Genomic DNA, 15,409 nt, shown 5'->3' on the forward strand with positions numbered 1-15,409 from the left:
AGCAATTAAAGCAATACATATTTTACTTGAATAATGTTCAAGAAATACATATATGGAACATTGATCAGTATCCTTTTCTGTAGGGGGGGGAATGGAGGATACTCAATGTTCTCTTGAATTTTTCTCTTATTTTATGCATATGCTTTCTGTCAAAAACAAGTCATAAGAAATTATATATTTGGTTTAATCCTTTATCCAAGTGTAAGCAAACAAAATTTGCACCTGAAGTATTTTCAGGACTGGGGCAACATTAAGGTCTTATCATTAAGACCTTAATAAAGTTCGAAACCGGTCTAGGTAGTGACCCTTCCCTTAATGCACTGCATTATACATGTCCGCAAGGATATGTGCTTTGCATTATGGGATACTAAGGCAAGTGATGAGAACTTATACCACCTTTGCCATGAGTTGCCCCAGTCCTGAAAATACTTCAGGTGCAAACTTTGTTTGCTTACACTTGGATAAAGGATTAAACCAAATATATATATAGGGGTGCTTAAGGGTTAAAGCTGTATAACTGAGAGGAGACCTCCACATATCCTTTAAAGGAAAGCGGAGAACCGACCAGGGCTTCTGACCTAATGTCCAATCCTCACCTTCTCGTGGTGTGCACCATGTTGGGTATCTACTTTGATACTGAACGAACGAGGATGGGCTGGCAATTTGGGATTTAGCCGACCAAATTGTATTCTTTTGGTTAAACCAAAATAAAAAATGATGGTACAACATGACAAAATTTCATGCCGGCTGGGGCGTCGCCCAGTTAAACAAGGCCAACATTGGCCAACGGGAACCAAGGCAAACAGCGAAAAGTCAGCTACTGGAACAAATCTGAAAACAAACCCCAACTCAACATCACCAGAGTTAAAGATCAGTACTATCAACGTAAGAAGCCTGAATGGCAAAGAAATGGAGCTAGCTGAGGAATTAGATAAGTACCAGATCGACATAATAGGGGTGACTGAAACAAAAAAGACCAAAACTGGTGAGATCTTTCTGAGCAATAAATACAAAATGTTATATTCAGGCAATGACAATCAAGGAAAAGAAGGAGTAGCCATAGTATTCAACACAAAATACGAGGCTAATCTTCTTGAATGGCAGACAGTCTCAAGTAGAGTAATGTGGGCAAATATGAGAATGGGGAACTGGACAATGAGACTTATTTGTGATTATGGTCCCACAGAAGGTTCTACTAAGGTAGAAGTGGAGGAACTTTTGAAGCTTTAGAAAAAGCAACTGACACAATGAAAATGGAAAAGTTGGTCCTTGTTGGGGATCTAAATAGCAGAGTAGGAAATGATTGTGAGACATACAAAAATATTTTGGGAAAATTTGGAGAAAAGAGCAAAGCTAATGATAATGGCAAATATCTGTGGGATTTCTGCTCAGGACATGGACTGGTTATTACTAACACCATGTTCCAACATAAAAATGTGCACAAATTCACATGGAGAGAGAAGAGGCTAGGAATAAGAAAAGTCTCATCGACTATGTTATTGTTGATAGTGATGTTTTCTCCCTGGTGCAGGACACCAGAGTGTACAGAGGATTTGAAATTGGAAGTGATCACTATTTAGTCTTGAGCAGGATAAAATTGAATTTCATATTGAAAAGAATAACATGTAAGAAAGTTTTAAAGCGAATAAAAGTTGAGCAGCTATCAGATGTGAGCTGTAGACTAAAATACAGAAAGATTATTGAAAAGAAAATGAAAGAGTTTGAGAACAGGAATCAAACCTCGGAGATTCAGTGGCAAACTCTGAAGAAAACATTGATTGATTCTGCCAGAGAGGCATGTGGTGAGGTTGTGTGCAAGGATAAAAAAATCCGAACTCCCTGGTGGACACAAGAAGTTAAAGAGGCAGTGAAGGAAAAGAAGAAAGCATATCAAAAGTTCTTGGCAAATAAGTCAGCTTTTACTCTTACAGAATACAGATACAATTTGTAAGAAAGCTAAACAGTGTGTAAAACTAGCTAAACAAAAGTCATGGGAGGACTTTGGCAAGAATATAGAAAATAAATATCAAGAAGGTGGCAAAATATTCTGGAGGTTGTTGAAGAAGCTTAGGAATGGAGGAAAGAGTGCTGTAAAAGGAGTTAGAGATGATAAAGGTGACACGAAAACAGGAGAAAAAGATATCCTTGAAGTATGGAGTAATTACTTTGAAAAACTGCTAAATTAAGCAAGCAGTGATGACAGCAGAGCGGTAAAAAACACTGAAGAGGCATGCAGTCAGGAATACATATCCATACTTGAAGTAGAAAAAGCTATCAAAGGCTTGAAATGTGGAAAGGCAGCTGGAGTAGATGATATTCGACCAGAAATGCTGAAGTATGGTGGTATAAGAGTCTTACAGTGGCTGCACTGCATAGTTCAGAAAGCCTGGACAGAGGGACGAATTCCCGATGATTGGAGTAGAGCTCTCATAGTACCCATATATAAAAAGGGATATAAAACTGAATGTGAGAATTACAGAGGTATTTCCCTACTGAGTGTTCCTGGCAAGATCTATGCAAGTATACTTGAGAAACGGTTGAAAAAAATTGTGGAAGAAAAGCATGGTGAAGAACAAGCTGGATTCAGGCCAAACAGAGGATGTCACGATCAGATCTTTACTTTATGACAAATAGTCGAGAAAGCATGGGAATATAACAAAGATCCGTATTTAAGTTTTGTTGATTTGGAAAAGGCATATGATAAGGTGCCAAGAAAGAAGCTATTCAATATGCTGCCGTTATATGGTGTCAATGGGGCATTATATCAAGCAATACTTAGTCTTTATCTGAGTTGTAAGTAAGCAGTTAGAATTGAAGGAAGTACAGGAAGATGGTTTCATGTTAAATCTGGTGTGAGACAAGGATGTACATTATCCCCTCTGTTATTCATTATCTATATGGATCACATTATGAAGGAAAGTATTAAACCTGATATCAAAATTGGAGATGTTAATGTCAGCTCTTTGCTTTATGCGGATGATGTTATACTTCTAAATAAATCCACTACAAGTCTGCAAGATTTTCTGACTAAATTGAATAGCTGTTGTAACAGATATGGTATGAAGGTCAGCAATAAAAAGACAAAGACAATGAAAATAGGCAGAATCATTGAAAATGTCAACTGTGTTGTGAATGGAGAACCTGTGGAACAAGTAAAACATTTCAGCTACTTAGGCACGATTTTTAGTGAAGATGGTAAATTAAATATAGAAATAGACAACAGAATCAGCAAAGCTGGTATGGTGGGAAGTCAATTGAATAAATTCATATGGAATAAGAGAGAAATTAGTCGGAACACTAAATTAGCTGTATACAAGACAGTGTTCAAACCAGTTTTAACTTATGGATCTGAGAGCTGGGTCAGAAGTAAAACACTTGACCAAAGACTAGAGACCGCAGATATGAGAGTCCTGAGAAAGATTATAGGTGTGAACAGATGGCATCAATGGCAATATCATATTAAAAAACGAGGATATTAGGAAAGAACTTGACATTGTCAGCATCCAGAAATGTGTTAGCAGAGCTAATCTCAGGTGGTATGGTCACTTAAACAGAATGGGCGAGGAAAGATTAGCAAAACAAGTGTTCTCTGCCAGGTTGGCAGGAAAACGACCCAGAGGAAGACCAAGATATAGGTGGATTGATATGGTACAAAGTGCCTTAGACGATAGAAATATAAGATCTGATAATGTTGGAGTTTTGACAAGTAACAGACTGATTTGGAGGAAAATTGTAGGTAGGAAGTTAGTAATGATGTAATTTTTTCATGTAGTACTGTCATATCCTGTACACCCCTTGAGGGTACATGGCAGGAATTTGATGATGATGACCAAATATATAACTGATAGCATAGCCAAATGAAAAGACTTCCATCAAGTCCTAAGAAACTTTGCCCCATCATGTGTTAAAGAGTGCATTTTCAGTAAAGGTAGACACCGACACTTTTGTCTACTAAAAACCTGAACCCATTATTAAGAGCTCACGAAGATATATGATCAATTGCTTGCCGAAGATGTCTTTTAGCGACTTGTTTTATAGAAATGACAGAAAATGGTAATGTCATCAACATAAAAAGAACTGTCCATAGTGGAAGAAAATTATTCTAATGATGGGACCTCCCTTAATGAGTTTTGGACTCATCAAAGGAGGCCCCATGTTTTCAGGGAGAGATACATACAGGGTGTTCGGGATAAATTTGACATATTTATAACTAATTATATTTTTCCGTAAGTTACATGTATTAACACACACTTCTCTTCATTTAAAAGTTTGGACCCTTCTTCATTCATATACAAGATGTCAGAAAGGATGGATAGCTGGAACCCACCTGAATCATGGAAGAGAATAACTTGTATCATGATGATTCGTGCCCGCCATCAAAATAAGGATATTACGACTGCTGCCCAATGCTCCCTGAATACAGTAAAAACAATCAGGCATGAACTAGAGACTTGCAATGGTGACTACGAGGATGCAGCAAGAAGAAAGATCCCTAGCAGACGATCTGATTGCGTTCGTACAGCAGAATTCCTCGCAAATCTGCAGGAACAGGTGTTGAAGACCCCTGGCATTGGAATTCGGGCTTTGTTCGTGGAGTTGCTAACTGTAGTCAAGCCCTGGATAACAAGGGTAGCCAATGGTAGGCCGTATGTATGGCAGCAGGATTCGGCCCCTTGCCCCACCTCTGGGAAAAGTCAAAAATGGTTGTCTGAAAATTTCTACGACTTCACCAGTCCAAATGTTTGGCCTCCAAACTCCCCAGACCTTAACCCCATGGATTATTTTGTATGGGGCGCAGTTGAAAAAGACACCAATCGCACTTCCAGTAATACAAAAGCCCAGTTAATGGATAAAATTAAAACAGTTTTTGCGGCCCTTCCCAGGGAGACTGTAGCATCAGCTTGTTCGAGGTTTCGAAGCAGAATTGAAGCTGTGATCGATGCTAATGGTGGTTATTTTGAGTAAATCTTGTTGATAGTATTGTAATTAACTCTGCCTGTAATGTTTTTTTGTCAATTCATTAAATTTAATAGATACAAAGAAGATTTTCTTTTTCCTTACGAAACTGTCAAATTTATCCCGAACACCCTGTATATCTCTCCCTGAAAACATTTACTGAAGAGGCAGACACAGCATGTAATTACCTATTCCACAGACCAGAAAAAAGAGGAATTTGGACCTCATCTGTTTACTAACAACACCCCTAGCCAGTTACCATGGATGATCATAAGTTCTACATCCATAAAGTATGTTCCAAAAGTTCCTAACAGAATATCTTTGCTTTCTTGCTGAACTAGAATGACTGTTTCCTTACCAAAAATTTCGAAAGTCTAATAATTATTATTTAAAAAAAAAAAAAAAATTTAAAAAAAATGTAAAGCTGTATCAAAATATATATATTTACTGTACTATATAACTCGAGGACATGAGATTTATCTCTTTTGAAATCCACTGTTGATATTCTACCTTTTTGAATCATCAGGATAATATTTAAATTGAAATAATTAGATATATATCATATTAATAAACTTTATGTCTAGGTGTTCCTATATTGATTCTGCAATCATTCTGACGTTTTTTTTTTGGAAGTACTTCATTCTAATTTCATATGGAGAAATTATTTTTATGCAATTTTTCCCTATGAAATTTAAAAAAGCATTTCTTTCCTAATGAAACAACCTTTTCTATTAATTACACTAACTAGATTTTTTTTTCTCCTTTGTTTTGTTCCCTTAGCCACTTTTGTTCCTTAAGAACATACTGATATTCAGCTATTTGAATCTCACATATCTGTTCCCGTGATTCAAAGAGACCAATGATGAGGCAGAAGCTTCACTTAAGTTCAGAACAACATATGTTATTATTTATTATTATCCGAGACCTCCAGAGGTTTAAAATGAGGAAGGCCATACCATACATCAATCACAACGGCTGTCATGCCTTCTCTTAAACTCATTCAACACTAGATGTACTCACCATTTCAACATGCCAGTTGTTCCACCAACTACTCTGCAAGAGAAAAATCTAGCTCTTACCCTTTTCTCAACTGTTACACAAACTTTTCCTGTTTACCAGTATTTACACAATTCACATACTTTCAAACTGTCCTATAATCTAAATAACATAATCCTGATGTCATTTTTGTTACTCTTCCTTGTACCCTTTTCACATATTCTTTATTTCCTCTGAAATCAGGAGTGCAAATCTGCACATGGTAGTCCAAGTGCAGTCTTATAAACAGGCAAAATGACTTCCTTATCCTTATACGATAACACATGACATCACAGTTATTACCCGAGTTGTATTTGCTACTTGACCTTTGAACTTCAAATTCCTATCCACTATAACTCCAAGATTTATCAGTTTCTTGCAGCATAATTCACCAATATAATGTCATTCAAAATCTCATCAGGCCAAAGTGCATAACTTTATGCTTATAACATTAAATCGACAGCCATTATCATTTGCTACAGTTCCAGCCTACTCAATTCATTCTGTAAATGTTGTATATCAGTCACATCCCTGATTTCTCTGCCTACCTTTGCATTATCATCACTAAAAACAGAACATCTCCTGTCAGATCCTTCTCAATATCATTATGTATAGACAGAACAACAATGGTCCAAAGACTATTCCCTAAGGTACACCACTGCTCATCTTAAATTGGGTGGATTCGCACTTGCCATGTCCAACTTTCATATACCTCTTTGTCAACCACCCACTCACCCAAGTCAAATAGTTTATATTCCCATCTCATATTCTCCAGTGTAGGCAACGGCCTTTAATATGGTATTTATCAAATGTCTTAGCAAGGTCCAAGAGTACCATAGTATAACCATTCCCTTTATCCAAGTCAGTCATTATACAATATGAGCAAACTACTAAAAGATGACTTCCCTGTAATAAACCCATGCTGTTCTTATAAAGCACAGCTTATCTGTCAACCCATTTTTGTATATGAATTCATACTAACTTCTCTAATATCTTCACCACCACTCCAGACAGTGGTTACATAAACTGATTTCTGCACCACAACAAAATTGCATTCTTTCCATTCCTATGGGATTCCTGTGCTGAGACTCAAATTATAAAAACATGTCAAACCAATTCTGATGTGCATTCCTTTAGCAACATGCTGATATCTATCTGTTGCTATTGCTGAATTGTTTTTCAGGTTATGCAATAGCTCTTTATCTTATTCACATACACTTCTATCTCTTCATCCTATGTAGTGGTAGTACTGTGCACAATGTTACAAACACCTGATCGATAGACCACAGCAAGGTTAGCACACGTTATTTGAATGATCTCATCTTCTACTGACACAAAGGTGCTATCTGCATTCACTTAAGTTATCCTTCTACATTCATTTTTTTCTTTTACTTAGATACACTGCTTGAGAAAGTTGTCTTGCAACAGCTGAATAAAAATCTCAATTCTTCTCTTGTGATTTTTCTTACTTACTTAACTTAATCCTCTTCACTCCATCTGGGAGCATAGGTCTTCCACCACCATTTTCCACCGGACTCTGTTTTTTGCTTCTGCTTTTATTTGGTTCCAGTTTTTATTAATATTTGTTATTTCTTTCGGTATTGTTCTTTTCCATGTTTCTCTTGGCCTTCTTCGTCTTCTTTTACCCTGTGGGTTCCAATCTAGAGCATGTTTTACTATTATTTTATCTTCTATCTTCAACACATGCACCAACTATCTCCATTTCCTTTCACGTATCTATTGCAACATGGGTTTCTGGTTTGTTCTCTGCCATAGTTCTTCGTTTAATATTTGTTTTGGCCAATATATTTCCAGTATCATTCTTAAACACTTGTTTAGGAAGACCTGGGCACTGTTAACTATCTTTTTGTTTAACATCCAAGTTTCTGATCCATACATTAGTATTGCCTTTACATTTGAGTTAAATATTCTCATTTTAGTTTTTATAGACAAATTCTTGTTTTTCCAAATATTTCTAAGTTGGTTGAAAGTTGAATAAGCCAGCTGTTTCCTTCTATTTATATCTTCAGTGGTTCCTCCTTTTATTGATACTATTGAACCAAGGTATATGAATTGTTCTACTTCTTTAAGCGATATTTCTTCTATTGTTATTTATTTATTTTGCTTTGCATTTATTTTCATCAACATTGTTTTATTTTTATTTATCCTAAGACCAATATTTTTTGGCTGTTTCTACAAGTGTTGTTGTTTTTTGTTCTATACGTTGGTGCTTCTGTGAAAGTAAGCAGATATCATCTGCAAAATCAAGATCACGGAGTTGGTTTTGAAGTAACCATTGTAATCCTGTATTTCCATGAGATACTTTTCTCATCACCAAGTCTACGACAATTAAAAACATAGTAGGGGAGGTATACAACCTTGCCTTACTCCTGTCTTTGTTTTAAATGGTTCTGAGAGGGTATTTCCATGTATTACTTCAATTTCAAAATCTTCATACATTTTTTAATTATTCTTATTTTTTCTAGGAGTCCATAACTTCTAAGTAATTTCCATATGGAAGATCTGTTTATACTGTCGAAAGCTTGTACAAAATTGATAAAATTTAAATATAAGCTTGCTTACCATTCCAATGATTGTTTCATGATAATTCGTAAAGTAGCAATGTGGTCAGTGCATGATTTATTGGCTCTAAATCCTGCCTGTTCTGGTCTTAGTTGTTTTTCTATTTCTATTTTGATTCTTTCTAGTATTATCCTTATAACACTCAGCAATGTTATATCTCTCCAATTTTTGTATCCAGATAGGTTCCCTTTTTTTGGGGGTAATTTAACCAGTAATCCAGTATTCCATTCCTTGGGCCACTCTTCTTTCTGCCATATCTCATTTAGTAAGGGATATAATATCTCTGCTATAAGTTTTGGATTTGCTTTTAGTATATCGCCTGTTGTCTGCTTCCGGTGCTTTACCTGTTTTGATCTGAGTTATTGCTTTTGCAATTTCGTTCAAATTTATATCTAATGATGCATTTTGTTCATTTAATTCTAGGCTCTGGTCACCATCAGTCATTTCTTGAAATTTCTCTAAGAAGAATTCCACCCATCTATTTATCTGTTCTTTTTCATTTAATAATAGTTTCCTTCTTTATTGTATATAGGAACTATCCATTTGTTTCTTTTTCCACTTAATTTCCTTGTAATATCATACAACTTTCTAGTATCATTTGTATATGTAGCATCCTCTGCCTCTTAGTTGCTAGATTCTCTATGTATTTTCTTTTATCATTTCTTGCACTTCTTTTTATTTCTTTGTTAATTGTTCTATATCTTTCTGCTTGTTCTTGTTCAGCATTTTCGCCAATCTGTAACAGTTTCTCTTTTATTCTATCTCTCTCCTCTATTTTTAATTTGGTGTTTTCTGATATCTATTCCTTGTCTGTATTAGTTCGAAATCCCAATATCTTTTCTGATGTGCTTATTAGTATGTCTTTAATCTTAGTCCATTTTCCCTCTATGTTATCTCCTCTTTTTTCCACGTTTATCCCATTTATCCTGTAGAGTTGTTATAAATTTATTTCTAATCTCTTTGCTTTTGAGTTTTTCAATTCTAAACCTCTTCCTATTGTGCACTGTTTGTTTATTTTTAAATATTTTTACTTTCATGGTAGCTATTAGGAGAAAGTGATCTGAATATGCCTCGGCTCCTCTTTTAACTCTGACATCCAGGAGTGATTTCCTCCAATTCTTTGATATAAGTACATGGTCTATTTGATTCTTTGTCTTTCTATCTGGTGCTATCCATGTCCACTTGTGTATTTTTTTATGTTGGAAGAGACTCCCTCCTATTACAAGCTGATTGAACATACAAAAGTCTATAAATAATTCTCCATTTTCATTTATTTCTCCTTCTGCATACTTTCCCATAATAGTTTCTTTATTAGTATTATCATTTCCAACCTTAGCATTAAAGCCTCCAATTATAAGTTGCATATCTTTTTTATTTGTTGTTTCTATACTTCTCTGTAGCATGTTATAAAAATTATCCTTTTTCTTCCTGGATCGCATCATTTGTTGTTGCATATATAGCAATTATTGTGATGTTCTGCTTGCCAGCTTTAAACCTAGCATTTAGTATTCTTTCAGATATTGGGTTCCACTCCATTAGTGCACCATGAGCTTTCTTTGTCATCATTAGTGCAACTCCCTTTGTGTGGTCATTTGTATTTTGGTTCCTAGAATAGATTAAGTAGTGACCAGAGTTTAATTTGATTTTTCCAGTTCCTATCCATCTCGTTTCACTTAATCCCATTATTTCTAGTCTGTATTTTTCTAGAACTCTCGAGACTTGGTATGTCTTCCCAGTTTCAAACATGGTTTTAACATTCCAACATCCCAGTCTAAGCTTGTCTTTTGGTAAGGTGTCTGTCAGTTTCTTCTGCACCTCTGCTTCCCCAGAAGGGCTTTCGCACAGTTGCCTCGTGTTCGTGGCAGTTCGTGTGTTCTATTTTCTTCATCCGGTATCACATTTTGGAAGGTTTCTGTTTGCATAGCAAAGATTTTTTTCTGAGACTGGGTTGCTAGCCCTGTGCTCAACCTTGCCCATTTATCCGGGCTTGGGACAGGCATGTCAAGTTTTCACTAAGCATGGCTGGGTTTGTGATTTTTCTACTACCCAAATAATGTTCAACCATAATGATTACTCATTCAGTACCCATCACGGTAGTTTGCCAATGCATTTCAACATCCACAGAAGTTGAACCTCCAGATCTGTAGCAATGTCTCACCATATACTGCATCTTGTTAGCTTTAACTTCATGCCAGTTCATCTCAAACTTACTGCTACATGGAACATTGTCAGTATAATTGCTTTCATGAGGTTCTATTCTAACTCAACCAAAATCATCAAATATCATCAGTAGTATTCCTCCTTCCTATCTCTTCTGTCCTTCCTAAGAATACCATATTCTTTGCACTTGATTCCAGTTACTACATCTGGCTCAGAGTCAGGTTTCACTAATGGCAATAATCTTAGGCGCAAACATATTCACCAAGGCAATGAACTCAATCCTTTGTTTCTGTGCTCCTGGAATTTGTGTATAAACATAACAAGTTACCTCTGGCTTTTCACTTTAATTACATCTATAGTCTGTTTGGCCAACTTTCTCTTTTTCATTCTCAGACACTCAAAAAGTCTCAACCCTTCCAATCTTTTTCACTCCTTCACCAGATTCATAACCATGCTCAATGACATTTATATGATTATCATATTTGCATACCATATATTTTTATGTTTTTATTTTTAGTATGATCTACACCTTTTGTCCAAAAAGAAACCAAACTTTTGATAGAAAATAAAGCACAGGCAAATTATAATTATTCAAATAATTAATTTCAATCAATATACTCTCCCTCAGCTTCGATACAGCATTTGGCATGGTCAATTAATTCGTTAAATGAGGTTATATATATCGGTTTTTGGGATACTGTTAAGGATTGTGGTTACTGCCACTTGAACATTTTCAATGGTGTCATATTGCTTTCCTTTCATTGGCAAATGAAGTCGGGGAAGAGAAAGAAGTCACAGGGTGATAAATCAGGTGAATACGACCAGTGATCCAACAAACAAACTTGGTTTTTGCTCAAAAACTGTCTAGATGTTCTAACGATGATATGGTGAATTATAGTGCTATACGCCACGAATTCTTGTTATCAATCACTTCAAACTTTGAGATAAAACTCACCATTGACCGTTTGGCCAGTCTGAACAAATTCTTTGTGGACTGGAATCATAGAAACAAACCAGCATTGTCTTTACTTTTGACTTCTCCAAGCGACTTTTTTCAGATGCCCCTCTTCTGGTGGTCTCCACTCAGCACTCTGTTTCAGGCTCATACACAAAACACCATGTTTTGTCACCAGTAACGATCATTTCAAGGAAGTTTGAGTCCTTCCAAGCAGTTTTAATGAGGTCCTTGCAGTTTGATACATTTTTTGGTTGTTGGTCAACTTGTGGGGAACAAATCGCGAATTCAATTTACAAAGGCCCAAACTCTCAGTCAAAATGTTGTACACAGTTTATTTTGGAATCCCCCAATTCATCTTCAATCAATCTCATGGATGATTTCGGGTTTTCTTTGATGAAATCACGCACTTTTTGGATGTTAACTTCGCTCACTCCAGTTTTTGGATGGCTCGGCTTTATGTCATCCTCAAGTGTCTCATGACCACTTTGAAATTGCTTAAACCACTCGTCAACTTGAGTACGGATAAGCATTCATCACCATATGCTTTTTGAAGTATTTCAGTAAAACATTTACCAAGTTTAACAAAAAAGTCAATCGCAGCTCTGTTTGAAACTAATTTTCCGACCGTTTATCAAAACACACTGTCACTCTTGGCACTATAACTCAGCTTCTAATGAAACAAATGTCAAACAGTTGATACAACACTAAGGAAGGTTGCCGCTTTCGACAACAAAAAGATACAACAGGTGGCCACTAGTTTCTTCTATTTTTAAAAAGTTTGGTTTCTTTTTGGACAGAGGGTGTTTTTCAAAGCTTTTGCTCATACGTTTCTCTTACTCTTCCACTTCATGCTTCTACTCTCATACTAACATTCTTCCTAATGAGGGCTCGTTATTTAAAACTTTTTATCTGTCTCTTTTCTTACTTACTAACCCTAGGAAATGGTCCTCCATTCTCCCTGAAGCTATTAGAGTATTCGAGGGTAGGGTTGTTTCCTCCTCTTTCAACTAACCACTAACATTCCTAGTAGTGGGCAGCAGTGCTACTAGTATTAACCTTTGTAGCATGCCTGCTACAATACTGCAATGTGGTAGGCAAGGGGGAACCACCACATTATATTCCCAAGTAAAAGCAGCAATGGAAATTAAAAAGGAAGTCAAGATCGGCGATGGAACCATCACTGGAGGAGCGCCTGGCAGGAGAAGTAACCAGGATTCTCAGGTCAACAGCTAATGAAATCCTGGTACTTATTCAAAAATGAAGAGAAGAAATAAACTGAATATTGGAACAGGGAATGCAAGAACACTTACTAGAATCAGGTAAAATATAACACGTGAAAAAAGAAATGGAAAGACTTAAAATAGACATTCTGGGCATTAGTGAGACGAGATGGTGAGATGTTGCAATAGTGCTTCAGAAAAAAGTTGGAAATTTAACTACAATAATTAACCACAGTGACAGAATCATGGCTATGAGTATTCAAAATGAACCAGTAAACCTCAATATTATAATGGTCTACATTACAACATAGTGATGAAGAAATAGAAGAAATTTATGAACACATAGAAGAAATCTAGAAAAGCTTTAAAGACAGAGACAATACAATAATAATGGAAGATTGGAATGCTATAGTGGAAGAAGAGGGTAATGATAATGTTTCAGGAAGATTTGATCTTGGACATAGGAATGAAAGAGGAAAGCAATTCAAGAATTTTGTACATAAAACAGTTAATTATAGCAAATACACTATTTCAAGTTCCAAAAAGAAGAAGATACACCTGGAAGGCACCAGGGGATTCAAATAGATTATATATTCATTAAGAAAAGATACAGAAACCAAATAAGAAAATTGCAAAAGCTATCCAGGTGCCAACATTAGTAGTGACCATAACCTTGTTTTAATGAAAAAAAAAAAACTTAAACATAGGAAACAAATCCCAAGAGACAAACCAATAAGATAGAAGCTTGAAAAATTAACGAGTAAAGAAGTAAAGAGAAGGTACCAAGAGGCAACTGATCACAACATTCCAGAAAACATAAACAGTAAGAATAATATTGAAAACCAATGGAATATGATTAAAGAGACTATTACAAATGCATCAAATCAGTTATTGAAAAATACAGAAAAAGAAAAAAGAAAACATCGGATAACAGACGAAATATTTTGCCTTATGGGTGAAAGAAGAAAATATAAAAATGATGTTAAAGAAAAAGATGTGGCCAAATACAAATATCTTAAAAATCAAATTACAAGGAAATGTAGACAAGCTAAAAAAGAATACCTGGAAGAACAGTGTAATGACATAGATGAATTATTTAAAAAAGATAACATAGAGAGAGCCTATAAAGAAATTAACAATTTGATTTTCAAATTTAATAAGATTAGCAAAAACAATGCCATCAAAGACAAAAATGGAAACTTACTCATAGAATCTGAGGATATATTAATGGAATGGAAGAATTATCTTGAAAATCTCTATAATGGCAACAAATGGCAGCAATATTAGCATAGAAAATCAAAATGAAGATAATCTAGGACACCCAATAATGCGAGAAGAATTTGATAAAGCACTATCCGAAATGAGTAAGGGAAAAAGTCCAGGTGTAGACAATATTCCTATAGAACTACTATAAAATCTAGGTGATGAGACAAAAACCTTACTCCATCAATTAATAGCCCAAATCGATGATAAAGGAGAAATACCAAAGGAGTTCATGAAATCAACTATAATACCAATACCCGAAAAGAATAATGCTAATAAATGCAGCCAATTCAGAACAATAGCTTTAATCCCACATGTTAGCAAAATTCTACTAAAAATTATTCAAAATAGAATTTATTCAAAAATAGATTGTCTACTGAATGAAGATGAATTTGGATTCAGACAAAATAAAGGAACAAGAGAGAGAATACTCTGTTTAAGAACAATAATAGAGAGAAGAGTAGTAAAAGCATTTACATTTGCTTCCTTGGTTTAGACAAAGCATTTGATAAAGTAGACCAGCAAATACTCCTAAACTGTCTAAATAATATTGACATAGACTTGAGGAATAGGAAAATACTTTATCAAATTTATAAAAATAAAAATGGACTGATTAAAATCAATGATAAGGAGAAAATAATAAATATAAGGAGTGGAATAAGACAAGGATGTATACTTTCACCACTTTAATTTATATATTGAAAATGACATTCAGGAAAACTAAAGATAAAATAAATAGCAGCATAAAGATAAATGGTGAGCAAGCACGTGTATGAGATTTGGTGATGACATAGCCCTTGTAGCAGAAAACAGAAGAACGGTAAAAACAATACTAGACTTATTAAATAATATCCTTGAAAAATATAAAATGAAAATCAACACAGATAAGACTAAAATCCTTACTACAGGCAAAACCCCTATAATATAGAGTACATAGACATCAATGGGAAACAAATAAAACAAGTAAAAAGCTTTAAATACTTAGGAAGCCTAATAACAGAAGATGGCAGAACAAGAGAAGACATAAGGTTAAGAATAAACAATGCAAAAGCCCAATTCTCTAAGATGAAAAACATTTTAACAAGAAACCTCAACCTACAATTGAAAAAAAAATTAATAAAGACATTGATATGGAGCATCGCACTGTATGGATGTGAAACCTGGATTCTAGGCAGAGAAGACATAAGAAGATTGGAGGCTTTTGAAATGTGGCGCTGGCGTCGCATGAACATAA

General features: G+C 35.2%; 1 protein-coding gene across 1 annotated transcript in view; it reads right to left on the reverse strand.

Moving 5' to 3' along the window:
- LOC150096714 (protein FAM151B-like) overlaps nucleotides 1-15,409 on the reverse strand; it is a 95,042-nt gene that overhangs the window by 42,375 nt on the left and 37,258 nt on the right. The window lies entirely within an intron of this gene.

Source organism: Typopeltis vanoorti, chromosome 18, assembly GCF_054136105.1.
Source record: "Typopeltis vanoorti isolate ZY-2024b chromosome 18, IOZ_Tvanoo_1.0, whole genome shotgun sequence".
Classification (NCBI taxonomy): Eukaryota; Metazoa; Arthropoda; class Arachnida; order Uropygi; family Thelyphonidae; genus Typopeltis; species Typopeltis vanoorti.